This window comes from Canis aureus, chromosome 3, assembly GCF_053574225.1.
Source record: "Canis aureus isolate CA01 chromosome 3, VMU_Caureus_v.1.0, whole genome shotgun sequence".
Taxonomy (NCBI): Eukaryota; Metazoa; Chordata; class Mammalia; order Carnivora; family Canidae; genus Canis; species Canis aureus.
Genome location: NC_135613.1, coordinates 11,666,986 through 11,682,725, shown reverse-complemented (window position 1 = coordinate 11,682,725; position 15,740 = coordinate 11,666,986). Strand labels below are relative to the sequence as shown.

General features: G+C 39.7%; 1 protein-coding gene and 1 pseudogene across 1 annotated transcript in view; one reads left to right on the top strand and one right to left on the bottom strand.

The window, feature by feature from the left end:
* The window catches only part of ZNF19 (zinc finger protein 19), a 98,994-nt gene that overhangs the window by 39,558 nt on the left and 43,696 nt on the right, over positions 1 to 15,740 (bottom strand). The gene's annotated exons all lie outside the window — the stretch shown is intronic.
* LOC144304341 (ragulator complex protein LAMTOR5 pseudogene) lies at positions 9,036 to 11,542 on the top strand (annotated as a pseudogene).

Here is a 15,740-nt window from a genome sequence, read left to right as displayed (position 1 = left end):
ATACTTTAACTGAGATGAAATCTAAACTGGATCCTCTAACAGCTAGGGTTAATGAGGCAGAAGAGAGAGTGACAAAGAAGACAAGTTGATGGAAAGGAATTACTTGATAGTTTGAGAAAGAATAATATTCATCTTATTGGGATTCCAGAGGGTATGGAGAGAGAGAGAGAGAGGACCAGAAACTATGTTTGAACAAATCACAGCTGAGAACTCCCCTACTCTGGGGAAGGAAACAGGCATTCAGGGACTGTATAGGTAATACTATGACACTAAATTCATATCTTTTAATAGTTACTCTGAACATGAATGGGCTAAATGATGCAGTCAAAAGACACAAGGTAAAAGCAAGACCCATCTATATGCTGTCTACAAGAGACTCATTTTAGACCTAAGGACACCTTCAGACTGAAAATGAGGGAGTGGGGAAGAATTTACCATACAAATGGTCCTCAAAAGAAGGCTGGGGTAGCAATCCTTATATCAGATAAATTAGATTTTAAACCAAAGACTGTAATAAGAGATGAAGAGGGACACTATATCATATTTAAAGGGTCTATCCAACTATAAGACCTAAGAATTATGAATATTTATGCCCCTAATGTGGGAGCAACCAATTATATCAACCAATTAATAACCAAAGTAAAGAGACTCATAGGTAATAATACATTAATAGTAGACTTCAACACAGTGCTCTCAGCAAAGGATAGATATTCTAAGCAGAAGATCATCAAAGAAACAAGGGCTTTGAATGACACACTGGACCAAATGGATTTCACAGATATATACAGAACATTTCATCCTAATGTAACAGAATGCACATTCTTCTCAAACACACATGGAACTTTCTCTAGAATAGACCACATACTGTCACAAATCAGGTCTCAACCAATACCAAAAAATGTGATTATCTCCTGCATATTTTCAGACCACAATGCTTTGAAACTAGAACTCAATCACAAGAAGAAATTTGGAAGGTACTCAAACAATCAGAGGTTAAAGAGCATCCTACTAAAAGATGTCAACCAGGAAATTAGAGAAGAATTCAAAAGATTCATGGAAACTAACAAAAATGAAAGCACAACTGTTCAAAATCTTTACAGCAAAGACAGTCCTAAGAAGGAAATATATCTCAATACAAGACTCCTTCAAAAAATTGGAAAAATCTCAAATATATAAGCTAACCTTATATGTAAGGAACTGGAGAGAGAACAGCAAATAAAGCCTAAACCAAGCAGAAGAAAAGAAATAATAAAGATTAGAGCAGAACTCAGTGAAATAGAGACCAGAAGAACAGATCAACGAAACCAGGAGCTGGTTCTTTGAAAGGATTAATAAGATGGATAAAACCCTAGCCAGACTTATTAAAAAGAAAAGAGAAAATATTCAAATTAATAAAATAATGAATGAAAGAGGAGTGATCACAACCGATACCAAAGAAATACAAACAATTTTTAAAAATGTATTATGAGCAACTATATGCCAACAAATTAGGCAGCCTGGAAGAAATGGATGCATTCCTCAAAACCTACAAATTACCAAAACTGAAACAGGAAGAAATAGAATACCTGAACAGACCCATAACCAGCAAGGAAATTGAAGCAGCAATTAAAAACCTTCCCAGAAATGAAAGTCCAGGAGAATTCTACCAAATATATTTTTAAAAATATTTTATTTATTTATTCATGAGAAACAGAGAGACAGAGAGGTAGAGACACAGGCAGAGGGAGAAGCAGGCTCCATGCAGGGAGCCCAATGTGGGACTTGATCCCGGGTCCCCAGGACCATGCCCTGAGCTGAAGGCAGTGCTAAACCGCTGAGCCACCCAGGCTGCTCTCTACCAAACATTTAAAGAAGAAATTAAATGTTCTACTAAAGGTGTTTCAAAGGATAGAAATGGAAGGAATACTTCCAAACTCATTCTATGAGGCTAGCATTACCTTGATCCCAAAACCAAACAAAGACTTCACCAAAAAGGAGAATTACAGACCAATTACATTCCTGATGAACATGGACACAAAAATTTTCACCAAGATACTAGGCAATAGGATCAAACAGTACATTAAGAGGTTTACTCACCATGGTCAAGTGGGATTTATCCCTGGGAATGCAAGGGTGGTTCAACATTTATAAAACAATCAATGTGATAGATTACATCAAGAAAAGAAAAGACAAGAATCATATGATCCTCTCAATAGATGCAGAGAAATCATTTGACAAAATACAGCATCCATTCCTGATTAGAACTCTTCAAAGTGTAGGGATCGAGGAAACACATCTCAATATCATAAAAGCCATCTATGAAAAGCCCACGGCAAATATCATTCTCAATGGGGAAAAACTGAGAGTTTTCCCCTAAGATCAGGAACACGACAGGGATGCCCACTCTCACTGCTGTTGTTCAGTTTAGTACTAGGAGTTCTAGCCTTAGCAATCAGACAACAAAAAGAAATAAAAGGCATTCAAATTGGCAAAGAAGAAACCAAACTCTCCCTCTTTGCAGATGACGTGATACTGTATATAAAGAAGCCAAAAGACTCCACCCCAAAATCTCTAGAACTCATACAGCAATTCAGCAATGTGGCAGGATACAAAATTAATGCCCAGAAATCAGTGGCATTTCTATACACTAACAGTGAAACTGAGGAAAGAGAAATTAAGGAACCAATCCCATTTATAATTGCACCCAAAAGCATAAGATACCTAGGAATAAACTTAACCAAAGAGGTATATAATAATATGTATATTTATATTACATATTTAATATAAAAAATTTTAATGAAATGAGTTTCATATTCAAAAAATTTGAAAGTCTCTAGAATTTTTCTTTTACCATAGAGGATTGGATGTGATTCCAAGGTCCCAAACATGGCCCCTAGAGCATGCCTAAGGGTACCTTGAATATAATTGAAATATAAAGGAAGTGGAGGGAATCCTTTAGAAATAATGTTCGAGGATATGGGGGATTTTTTATGTTACAACTGGGAATCCTAGAACACAGTGTTGGGGGTAACGGGGAGCTGTTGGAGGATGTCAGTCTGAGATGGACCAGAATGAGTGAGAATCAGGAGCAGCAACCAGGATGTCTTCTTTCTAATTCCCATCGAGGAGGCAAGAGGGCTCCATAGTTATCAGGGGACAGAGTACCACCAATGTAGCATCCAATCCAGGAAACATCCTGAGTACCTACTATACTCCAGGTTCTGGGTTAGGGAACATAGATGGATACAGGACTAAGATGCTGTTCTTGTCTTCAATGAACTAGCAACCTATCCAGGGGAGACTGCCAGTCTTCAAGTTCCCTCCCATCCTGAGGGAGGTCCCTGCTGTCCTGGGGCAGACATGTGGGTCCCAAGAATCTTCTGTTACTTTCATAGGCCCCTGCCTAAGCACAACTTTGTGCAGACATGCCCTCACTTCCTCACTCTCCTCCAGCCTGACACAGAAATGTCTTCCCCAGAGCACTCCTTCTCAGTTTGCACAGCCAAAGGTCCCTTCTGACTTCATGTCAAATCAACAAATAAGGATGTAAAAAGCTCATTACGTGCAAGGGGCTAGCTAACCTTGGCATTCAAAGTTAAAGTCTTCAAAACACAGGAGAAAAACACACACACACACACAAAAACAAAAACAAAAACAAAAACAAAAACAAAAAACAAAACAAAACAAAACACAGGAGAGCTAATTTAGCAGGTAGCAGAGAAAGAAAATTTGGTACTATAAATTGTAGTTTCAATCTACACAGACCTTCAAGCCACCCCACTGAGAAGGGATTTTTTTTTTTATTTTTAGTACTACACCTCTAGATGGGAGAAGGGTCACTCAGACAAATTGTCAGAAAGCTTTGAGGCAATAGCATGATGCTGCTGAAGAACAGAAGGGTACTAGACAAGATCTACAGAAACACAGTGGCTTACATCTACAGGTGTAGACCATAACATTTTTGCTTGCACACGTTCTAAAATAATTTTGCAAAAGTGAGATAGTCATGGCCAACAAGCACATGAATAGAGAGATGTTCACATCATTAAGGAAATGCAAATTAAAACCACAGTGAGAGGTGCCTGAGTGGCTCAGTCGGTTAAGCATCTGCCTTTGGCTCAGGTCATGATCCCAGGGTCCTGGGACTGAGTCCTGCTTCAGGTTCCCTGCTCAGTGCAGGGACTGCTTCTCTCTCTACTCCCTCCCCCTGCTCATGATATCTTTCTTTCTCCTACTCTTTCTTAAATAAATAAATAAATAAATAAATAAATAAATAAATAAATAAATCTTGTAAAAAAAAAAAGGAGATACCACTCTATACCTACTAGGTTAATTATCTTTTTAATGGAATAACAAGAGTTATCAAAGAAGCAGAGAAATTGGAACCCATGGTAGCTGCAAATGTACAATGGTACAGTGGCTGTGGAAAAGTTTGGCAGTTCCTCAAAAAGTTAAACAGAATTATCAGCAATTTTGCTCCTAGGTAGAGAATTGGAAAGAATTCCAAAAGAATTGGAAAGGAGTATTCAAACAAATACTTGTACACTCATCCTCACAGCAACACTATGCATAATAGCCAAAAGGTAGAAACAAGACAAATGTCCATTAGCTGATGAACAATTAAGTACAATGTGGTATACACAGATGATGGAATGCTTTTCAACCATAAAAGGGAATGAAGTACTGGTACACACTACCACTTGAATACACCTCAAAAACAGCATGCTAAATAAAAGAAATCAGACACAAAAGGTCAAATATTGCATGATTTCATTTATAGGAAACATCCAGAATAGGTAAATCCGTAGAGACAGAAAACAGATTAGTGGGTGCCAGGAAACAGGCAGGGCGTGATGGCAGTTATTGTTTAATGAGTACAGGGTTTCCTTTTGAGATGATGCATATGTCTTGAAATAGAGGAAGTGTTTGCACAATATTGTAAACATACTAAATGCCACCGAATTGTATGCTTCAATGTGGTTAATGGTTAATTTTATGTTATGTGAATTTTACTCAAAAAAATCCATAAAAGAAAAAAACCTAAGTAGTCTCCCTAAACGTTTTCAGTTAATATTTAACTTTTTTAAAAAAGATTTTATTTATTTATCTGAAAGAGAGACAGAGATAGTGAGAGCACGAGTGGGGAGGAGAGGAAGAAGCAGGCTCTCCACTGAGCAGGGAGCCCAAAGTGGGGCTCAATACCAGGACCCCGGGGTCACACCCTGACCTGGAAGGCTCAACCACTGAGCCACCCAGGCATCCCTCAAAATAAAACTGTTACATTGTTCTTTTAAATATATCCATCTAAATGCTCTAATTTGATACCCCGTTGCCTTTTTTTTTTTTTTTTTTTAAGTAACCTCTACCACCTGCATGGGCCTTGAATTAATGACCCAAGATCAAGGGTCTCCTGACTGAGCCAGCCAGGCTCCCCAACCCCATCACCTATTTTTAAAAGTACATGAACAACATCTTCTATAATTATCAGTTATCTTATTCCTTTTTCTCCTTGAAATTATATTTCCATTACATTTCCTCTCAGATTTTTATCTTTGTGTAATTTTTATTTTTTTAAGATTTATTTATTTATTTTGTAGGGGAGGGACAGAGGGAGAAAGAGGGAATCCCAAGCAGGCTCCCAACTGAGTGTGGATTCCAACATGTGGCTCAATCTCACAACCCTGAGGTCATGACCCAAACTGAGACCAAGAGTTGGTGCTTAACCAACTGAGCCACGCAGGCACGCCTCTTTGTGTAATTTTTAAAGTTTTTATTTCCCTGATTCCAAAGTCTCCAAATATTAAAAATTTATTCTGGATTGAGTTGTTATAGTTGGTATTAATATACAATTGATCAAAACAACATAAATATAACAAACTTTGATGAACAATTGGCACACCTGGGTGGCTCAGTTGGTTAAGCATTCAACTCCTGATTTTGGCTCAGTTTGTGATCTCTGGGTTGTGAGATTGAGCCCCAGGTCAGGTTCTGCATTGAGCATGAAGCCTGCTTGAGGTTCTGTCTCTCCCTCTCCCTCTCCTCTCTCTAAAAAGAAATAATAATATGGGACACCTGGTGGCTCAGCAGTTGAGTGTCTGCCTTTGGCTCAGGGTGTGATCCCGGCCAGAGTTCCAGGATGGAGTCCCATATCAGGCTCCCTCCATGGAGCCTGCTTCTCCCTCTGCCTCCTGTGTCTCTGCCTTTCTCTCTCTCTTTCTCCGTCTCTCATGAATGAATAAATAAAATCTTAAAAAAAAAAAGTCAGATATTTAGCTGACTGAACCACCCAGGCATTCTTCTTAAGTCTTTTATTGTAAATTTTTAAAAAGATTGTATTTATTTATTTGAGAGAGACAGAGAGAGCATGAGCGGGGGGAAAGGCAGAGGGAGAAGGGGAGGGAGAAGCAGACTCTGCCAAGCAGGGAGCCCAACACAGGCTTGATCCCAGGATCCCAAGATCAGGACCCTAGCTGAAGGCAGACACTTAACTGATTGAGCTATAGAGGCACCTCTTAAATCTTTTTTTAAAATCAAGAGATTTTTTTCCTTGTTTTTCTTTCCTCTTACAACTGATTTATTGAAAAACTGGGTCATTTGTCCTGTAGATATATTTTCCATGTTCTGGATTTTGCTGATTATATCTCCTTGACCTCTGTATTTCCTGAAAATTGATATTTAGATCTTGAGTCTTGAATAGATTCAGATATGATTCTTTAGCAAGACTCCTTTATAGCTGGTGTGTATGTAGTCTTTATTTCATTGGAGGTACCTGAAGTCTAGGTGTCTTTTTTTTTTGTGATAGACTGTATCAGTGGGTTCAGTGTTATAGGCTGTATCCACTCATTACCAGGGTCCCCATCAGCTTTTCATCTGATAGTTTAGCAGCCATTAATGATCACTACTTAGATCCATCATTTCATTACATATTTTTCCTTCAATTCAATGAAAATAAATAATTGAGACCCCAGACAATAATCTGTTCCCTAATCATTAGTCATTCACTTTATTAATTTATTTTTTTAAAGATTTTATTTATTTATTCATGAGAGACACAGAGAGGCAGAGATACAGACAGAGGGGGAAGCAGGCTCCCCATGGGGAGTCTGATGTGGGACTCAATCCGAGGACCCCAGAATCATGCCCTGAGCCAAAAGCAGATAGATGCTTAACCACTGAGCCACCCAGGCGTCCCACACTTTCTTAATTTTTGAAAAGTAGTATACTCAAATAACTTCAAGAATTATTAATTATCAGATTATACGCTTATTAATATTGAGAATTATATAACTATAGTTATGCCTGTTACCTCTTTTTTTAAAGATTTATTTATTTATCAGAGAGAGAGGGTACTCATGTGGGTTGGGGGAGGGGTAGAGGGAGAGAATCTTCAAGCCGACTCCTCGCTGAGTGTGGAGCCTGAGGTGGGCTTGACCCCATAACCCATGAGATCACGACTTGAGCCAAAAACAAGAGTGAGATGCTCAATCACTAAGCCAAACAGGCACCCCTGCCTATTACTCTTTCCTGTAAGAGACATCTTGTTTAATATGATATACTCAGAAATATTGGAAAAACCAAATATTAATTCTAATGCATCATAGCTAATTCAATATTTTTCAATAAAATTAATTTTCTCATCCCACATTTTAAATATACTTTTGTTGGGCACCTGGGTGGCTCAGTGGTTGAGCATCTGCCTTTGGCTCTGGGCATGATCCTGGAGTACTTGGATCAAGCCCTACATCAGGTTCCCTTCAAGGAGCCCACTTTTCCCTCTGTTTATGTCTCTGCCTCTCTTTCTGTGTCGCCCATGAATAAATAAATAAAAAAAATAAACAAATATACTTTTGTTAAAAGTCTTGGAAGTATGTCTCATTTCACTTATGAAAAACACTCACCATGTTACCCAATTGTCAACTCTGATCCTCATTTTCAAACCAATAAACTAAATCAGCATTAATTTCTGCCTGAATTTAAAAATTCAGGTAAATATGTTAATAGACATTCTTAAGGAATATTATAACAATTACTGAGAAATAAGTTATGGAACACATCAGTAAGATACATTAGTAAAAGCAGGTAAGATTCAAATAATGGGGCAGCCCCAGTGGCTCAGCGGTTTAGTGCTGCCTTCAGTCCAGGGCGTGATCCTGGAAACCCAGGATCGAGTCCCACATCGGGCTCCCTGCATGGAGCCTGCTTCTCCCTCTGCCTGTGTCTCTGCCTCTGTCTCTCTCTCTCTCTCTCTGTCTCATGAATAAATAAATAAAATCTTTAAAAAAAAATAATGCAGCTCACATAATTAATTTATTCACATTTAGAATAATTTATAAAAACAAGATATTTATGCTATTTGCCATCACTTAGTTATAGTCTTTCAATGTTCAACTAACATTGTAAATTATTTACAAAGCAAGAAATATGAAGAAGATATGTTATTTCTTTGATGTGTACATATGCATATATAAATATCAGGTGTTCAACTTTTGAAAATAAAATTATGTATAAAAATCAGAATTAACTTTACTACTTTAGTTTGATATCCAGATTGAACTTTTCAAAGAAAGAGAAAGGCCTATTAAATTAATTAGCCCAGCACTTGATTCATTAAACATTTTAGAAGAGAAATAAGATGAGAATTAACTGCTATTGTAATAAATATTTCATGATATGTTTTGATAAACTACCACATTGATTAATGCACACAAAATCTGAAAGAAATCACATGGGATTTTGTTGGCAAATTTATCCAGTATATCTTGAATAATTTGATAGTCCCAGGTGAAGTTTCCTTAAAGGAATCAGCACTATTAACTTGTACCCCAAGGGGCACCCGGGTGACTCACTGCCTTTGGCTTTGGGGTGTGATCCCGGGGATCCGAGATCGAGATGAGTCCCACATCAGCTCCCACTGGGAAGCCTGCTTCTCCCTCTGCCAGTGTCTCTGTCTTTCTCTCTCTGTATCTCTCATGAATAAATAAATAAAATCTTAAAAAAAAAAAAAAAAAAAGCTTTAACTTGAACCCCTTTAGAGGTACCTTTTCTTTCCACAAAAGATGTCCTGTGGTGAGTACTGAATGAAATGTACTGAATGGACTGGTTTATCTTAAATATGAGGTGGGGGAAGTCATTTTGGGGATTTGATATTTGCTTTGATTTCACGGGGTTGTTGCTAGGAGCAAAGGTTTTTTCAACAATAAACTAGAGATGGAAGAGGTGAAATGATTTCCACCCCCATGCCCATGCCACTACACAATATCTGCATTCAGACTGTCAAAATGCAGGCCAATTCTTCCTAATAAAAAATGTATAAGACAATGGAAGACAAAAAGTAGGTGGGGTTTGTTTTTCCCTTCAATTAATTATTTAGGGAGTCTTTTCAGAAATCTATATTTTAACCTATCTCTTCGGTGCCCCAGAGGTTTTGACTCTGTAGGGCAGGTCAGGGCAGCTTAAGAGTATGTGTTCTTTTTATAAAGCAGAAGGGCAGATTATGAAAGCGGCTTTGGAAGGAGAACCTGCAAGGGCAAGCAGCCCTGCTTCCACACGAAACTGAGGATCTGGATATAGATGCTGCTAGTCTCAATTTGAAGACCACACTGACCACTGACCTCCAGCTTTGAGGGTATTTCCTTGGACTGGGAAAAGGTAGATAATAACAGGCTCCCCCCACTGACTTGCTTTGGAATTCAGGGAACGTTCTTCAGCTTTCTTGTTTCAATCTCGCAAGTGGAACCAATGTCTAGTTTCTGGTTTCCTTCCACAGTATTTTTTTAAATCTTTTTTTTTAATGTTTATTTATTTATGATAGTCACAGAGAGAGAGAGAGAGAGAGAGAGAGAGGCAGAGACACAGGCAGAGGGAGAAGCAGGCTCCATGCACCAGGAGCCCGATGTGGGATTCGATCCCGAGTCTCCAGGATCGCGCCCTGGGCCAAAGGCAGGCGCTAAACCACTGCGCCACCCAGGGATCCCCTTCCACAGTATTTTGAGAATTAAGCATGAGAAAGAGTTACCAGGACTACTTAGGTTTCAAACAGTACTTTTAAATTTCCAAGACTTTGTTGTCTGGATCTTGTGTTTTCCTCCCAACTGTCCTTCAAAGGCAAGTCTTCCTCTTGTGTGATAGATGTGAGTTATGGAGATCCAGGCAAAACTTGCCAAAGATCTCACAGAAAATAAGTGACCTGGTTGGGAACAGCACCTTCTTTCTCCAACAGCAGAGAATGAAGAAATCACCAATTACATCAAATACCAGCAGATTAACATAAAGCATGAAGCATATCCAGTATGTATGCTACATACAATATATAGCATATCTAAGTTTATGGTCCATCTGGATTTTTTTAAAATATCATTTTCATGATCTAACAGAGGTCAATGAATATTTTTTTTTTTAAGATTTTATCTATTTATTCATGAGAGACACACACACAGAGAGAGGCAGAGACACAGGCAGAGGGAGAAGCAGGCTCGATCCTGGGTCTCCAGGATCACGCCCTGGGCTGAATGCAGGTGCTAAACCGCTGAGCCAACCAGGGATCCCAAGTCAATGAGTATTCTTAGTTTGCTCCCTCACACTGTGACTCAGTTAACTGAAGAGCAGAAAAAGCAAAAAACATAAAGCTCCCCAAATGCACATTCGTTCTTCACTGTCCAGTATCTGTGATGTACTTTGTACTTCTTCTTTTTTAATAAAGATCTTATTTATTTATTTATTTATTTATTCATGAGAGACACAGAAAGAGGCAGAGGGAGAAGCAGACTCCATGCAGGGAGTGGGCTGCATGGAGTCCATGTGGGACTTGATCCCAGGACTCCAGGATCATGCCCTGGGCCAAAGGCAGACACTCAACCACTGAGCCACCCAGGTGTCCCTACTTTGAACTTCTGTAACCACCCTGCAAGATGATCCTTCCTGGGGGGGAATGATGTCAGCCAAACAAGGAAGTTATTTCAGGCTAGACTTTTTTTTTTTTTTTTTGGCTTCATTTGAAACAATATGTTTCTTTATTTTTGACTAGTAATTCAAAAGATTTTACAAAAGAGTAGGTTTCCCTTCCAACTCCTCCTGCCACCTTCTTCCTTTCCTCAGAGGTAATCAATGAGAAAGAATTTAAATCATGAAATCTGTTATAACCCTGTACATGCCAAGGCAACATGAAATAAGACATTTGGAGCTAATCTGTAGTTTGGGAAGTGTTGGGATATTATAAGATCTTCATTTATGGAAGACTAAATATAGAAAGTTGGTGGCAGGGCCGGGGCTGGGTGGACCATAGGCGGGAAGGAGATGACCTTTGAGCAGCACTTGGAAGACATAATAAAGAATCCATCCATTGTTGGGAGTCCTCTGCGCAGATTCACAAGGACTTAATCTGGGCTGCTGTGGGAGGCTGTCAGATGAGCATCCTGGGGCGATGTGTATTCTAGCCCAGCAAGTAGCTAAGCTAACCTCAGACCTCACTGATATTCCTGTGGAGTGTCTCGAATCAGATAATGGGAACATGATGATCCAGAAACATGACAGCATCACAGGGGCAGTGCACAAAATGGCCTCTTGACATCTCATATCAGTTCTCCAGCAGCCTGTCATAGGGACTCAGTGTTAATTATCTTGTAGAACTATTAATATTCTGGTAGGCCATTTATTTAGTGAGCATTAGGCACTTTTCCATTAATTTTAGAGTAAGCTGCTTTTTGACACTCATAGACTGTCTTATCAAAATATTAGGAAGAAAGGATCATGTTTTGAAGGAACAGGTCCAGGGTATTTTGTACACAGAATTTTGGCATATTCAATAAATCTTGTTAGAGGATTAAAAAAAGAAAGTTGGAAACAGGGTCTAGTTAAGGGTCAAGGTAAAAGTTGACACACATCATATAAGCATAAGGATGATGAGGGATAAAGAGTGAACTACTGAGTTCAGGAGAAATGAATTGCAACTGGGAGTTATGGGTGAGTCCAAGGGAACATGGGTTTCCAGAAGTCCATAGAGCAGTTAAGAGCAGAATAAATCCAGGTGTCCAAGACAAGTCAAAGTGAAACCTAGGCACAGAATCCAGTCCAAAGATGGCCCCTCTTCTCTGAGCTGTCCCAGAGACTGCCTCATGATCTGAAACCCTTGCCTCTGACTTCCAAAACTTACGTATACCTAAACTGCTTCACAAGCAGAGATCCTTTACATTTCAGAGCAGAGAAGAAAAATATTACCTAATACATCTAATTCTCAAGCAATTTGATCCCTGGGCCCCATAATACTCTTAAAGACATTAAGGACCCCAAGGAGTTTTTGTTTATGTGTGGGCTATAGCTATTGATATTTACTATATTAGAAACTGACAATGATAAAAATGTTCAAGTGTTTATTCATTTTATTTTTTTTATTCATTTTAATATAATAACAATAAACATATGTTAACAAATAACATGTATTATGAAAAACAACTGTATTACAAAACGTAAAAAAAACGAAGTAAAAAAATTGGCATTCTTTTACATTTCTGAAAATCTCTTTAGTGTCTGGCTCAACAGACAACAGCAGAGTTCTTATCCCTACCTCTGCATTTAGGGTGTTTGATAGCACATGGCGTGTAGCTTTGAGAAAATCACTGTAGGCACACAAGAGTGGTTTTCAGAATACAGACCCCTTGAAGGCTTCCGGATTACCCTTTGAGAACTACTGATCTGGTGTAATTTGGGAATGCACTCTCTTGTCATGTCACTTATTAGCACTTTGGCATGTGACTTAACCTCTCTACTCCTTACCTTCCTTAGCTGTAAAGTGAAACTAAAAACAAGTCTTTTTTTTCCAGGATTTTATTCATTTATTCATGAGAGACACAGAGAGAGAGAGGCAGAAACATAGGCAGAGGGACAACCAGGCTATTGTGGGGAGCCTGATGCAGGACTTGATCCCAAGACCCTGGGATCACAACCTGAGCCAAAGGCAGAGGCTCAACCACTGAGCCACCCAGGTGCCCCCAGAAGGTCCCTATTATGACCATGTACATTTTTATGGATGTTGTAACCTCACAGGCATTTAGATACATAAGTGAGATGATGGATACCTGTAAATGTTTAATACAGGGCTTAACTCATAGTATTTATTCAAAAACTGGCTTTTCCTACTATTGTTGTTAGTAAGTTGTTATTAACTACATTCCAAGCAATATGCCAGGCACCAAGGGTCACATCAAAATGAGTAGGATGATGACCTGAGTTGCTTAAGAGTACGGGAAGTAAGAAAAATACACACCTATAGAGAACAAAACATATTATGTCAAGAATGATACAAAAAAGGGAGAGGCAATTCATTCATTCATTCAACAAATATTGGGGAGCAATAGCCAGGAAGGGGCCAATGTAGTGGAGCCAAGCAAGGAACAGGAGAGTGGCAGGAGGTAAGGGAGGGCCACAAAGAGATAGGGGTGGCCCATGCACGCGTTGTATAGGCCTTTGTAGGCCAGTGTGATTGGGGATATAAGGAAATGTTTCATGTGAAAGTGGCATTTGAGTTAGAACTTGAAAAGAGGTAAGATTTGGAAATAGAGTTGACATACACATGCTTTAGATCACTCATTCAACAAACATTTGATTTTCTTGCTGAGTCTGCTCCATGTTGCATGAACAAAAGATTCCTACTTTTTTAAAAAAATTTTTTTCTTTTTTAAGATTTTATTTATTTGAAAGAGAGAGAGAGAGAGTGTGTGTGTGTGTGTGTGTGTGTGTGCGCGCGCGCACAAGTGGGGGTGGGCAGAGGAAGAGGCTCAATTCCAGGACCCTGGGATCATGACCTGGGCTGAAGGCAGATGCTTAACCAACTGAGCCACCCAGGTGCCCCAGGGTTCCTACTTTCAAAAAAGTAAATTTTGTATTTGTTTTTATTATATAAGGAATACCTACCTGGTCACTTGAAAAATTAGAACATACAGATGAGCAAAAATGAGAAAATAAAAACCACCCACAAATCCCCCAATCCAGAGAGAATCCCTGTAGGGCCAGGATTAGAGGGAGGTGAGTAATACAACATTTAAGGGAGTGGGGCAGAGCCAATGCTAAAAAAATTCAGTAATCAAGATAAATAATATTTTAATGTAATAGTTTTTAAGAAGCAAAATTATTGCAAAAAATCCAGGATGACACAATACCTAAATTTTAATAAAGGCAGGATCCCACCCTGCACTTGCCTTGCTCAGCCTCCCTCTCCTTCCCCTCATCCTGGTGCTGCTGTCCCTGCCTGTCCCTTCCGCCCCAGTTGTGTTCAGCCAATGGGAAGCACCTGTAGGAAACCAGAAGCTAGGTGTTTCTTCCCCACTCCCTCCCTTCCCATCACCAAAGTTCAGGCAGTGGCTGCTTCTTCCACAGAAACAGCTCCTGTCCAGAAGCCCCTCTCCTACACTTTCAGCTTTTGCAGAGCTCCCTCCCCTTCTTCAGGCCTATGGGTGCTTTCTGCTTTTGCCAGATTTTGGGTACTTCATGTTCTTTTGTTGATTCCTTTATTTTTTTTAATTTTTAAATTTACTTATGATAGTCACACACAGAGAGAGAGAGAGAGAGAGAGAGGCGCAGAGACATAGGCAGAGGGAGAAGCAGGCTCCATGCACCGGGAGCCCGACGTGGGATTCGATCCCAGGTCTCCAGGATCGCGCCCTGGGCCAAAGGCAGGCCCTAAACCGCTGCGCCACCCAGGGATCCCTGTTGATTCCTTTAATGCTGCTTACATTTCTGTAAGTTGACCCTTTAGAAGAAATTCCCTACTAAATTGCAATTTAGGGTGCCTTCTGCTTCTTATGGGAACCTTGCTTGTTACAACTACTGTCAACATTTCAGGTCAACAATTAAGGTATTTGCATTTTTAAAAGAAAGAAAAGTTTGTTAATTTCAAGACTCCAAAACGATGATATTATAATTGCTTTATGTGGTTATATTATGTGTTAAGGAAAACTGTCACCATGCTGGCTTATAATATCCTACTTGTGGAGATTTGCTACAGAAAAATACAAGCAAAAATCCACCATTCGTGCTACCTTTTCCCCACAGGGGACTGACTGGTCAACTCTGCTTCATTCTCTTCTCCTAGGCCAAACTATTTCCAACAATTTCTAGCCTGGGGCCTGGAGACTCTACCTTGAATTGTTCCCTTAATGAAATGCAGGGTGGGGGGAATGGCTGAACAACCATCTGACTGTATCACCAGGGAAAGTACTTGGGAAAAGAGCCTAAAGCTAAGAGCACTGGAGTCATTGGGGCTGTGCTTTGTTACACATTTAAGGAGCTCAAGGGGGTTAACAGCATGCCTTTGCCGCAAGTCCATTCTCCACCTTTCCTAACTGGTGCTCCACTCAGCCCTTGAAACTTGCCCGCTCCTTCCCTGTTTCTTTTGGCACCCTGAGAACTGGGCTGTGTGTGAAGCTTCGTGACTTGGCTTCCCAAGAACCATGTACCAGATTCAACCCTAAGCCGGGGTGGTACCAGTGGTTATAACCATAGGAAGTTAGAAGAAGCCGGAAGAGCCCGTCTGCCAGTGTAGACTTATTTCTCTCCTCTTAAATAAATCCTGCTCATGTTCATTTAGCCCTAATTACCTACTGATTAAATCTCATGCCTATCTGATTACAGATTTGAAAAACTGGAAAGAATGTACATTAAGGAAAATATACCAGAGGGCCCAGGCGATGACTCTTCCTCTGCCTGCTCTCCTACGAGTCATTGGGTGGAGAAGGATGTGGTGGGGAAGACAGATCTCCTCAAGAGGAAGT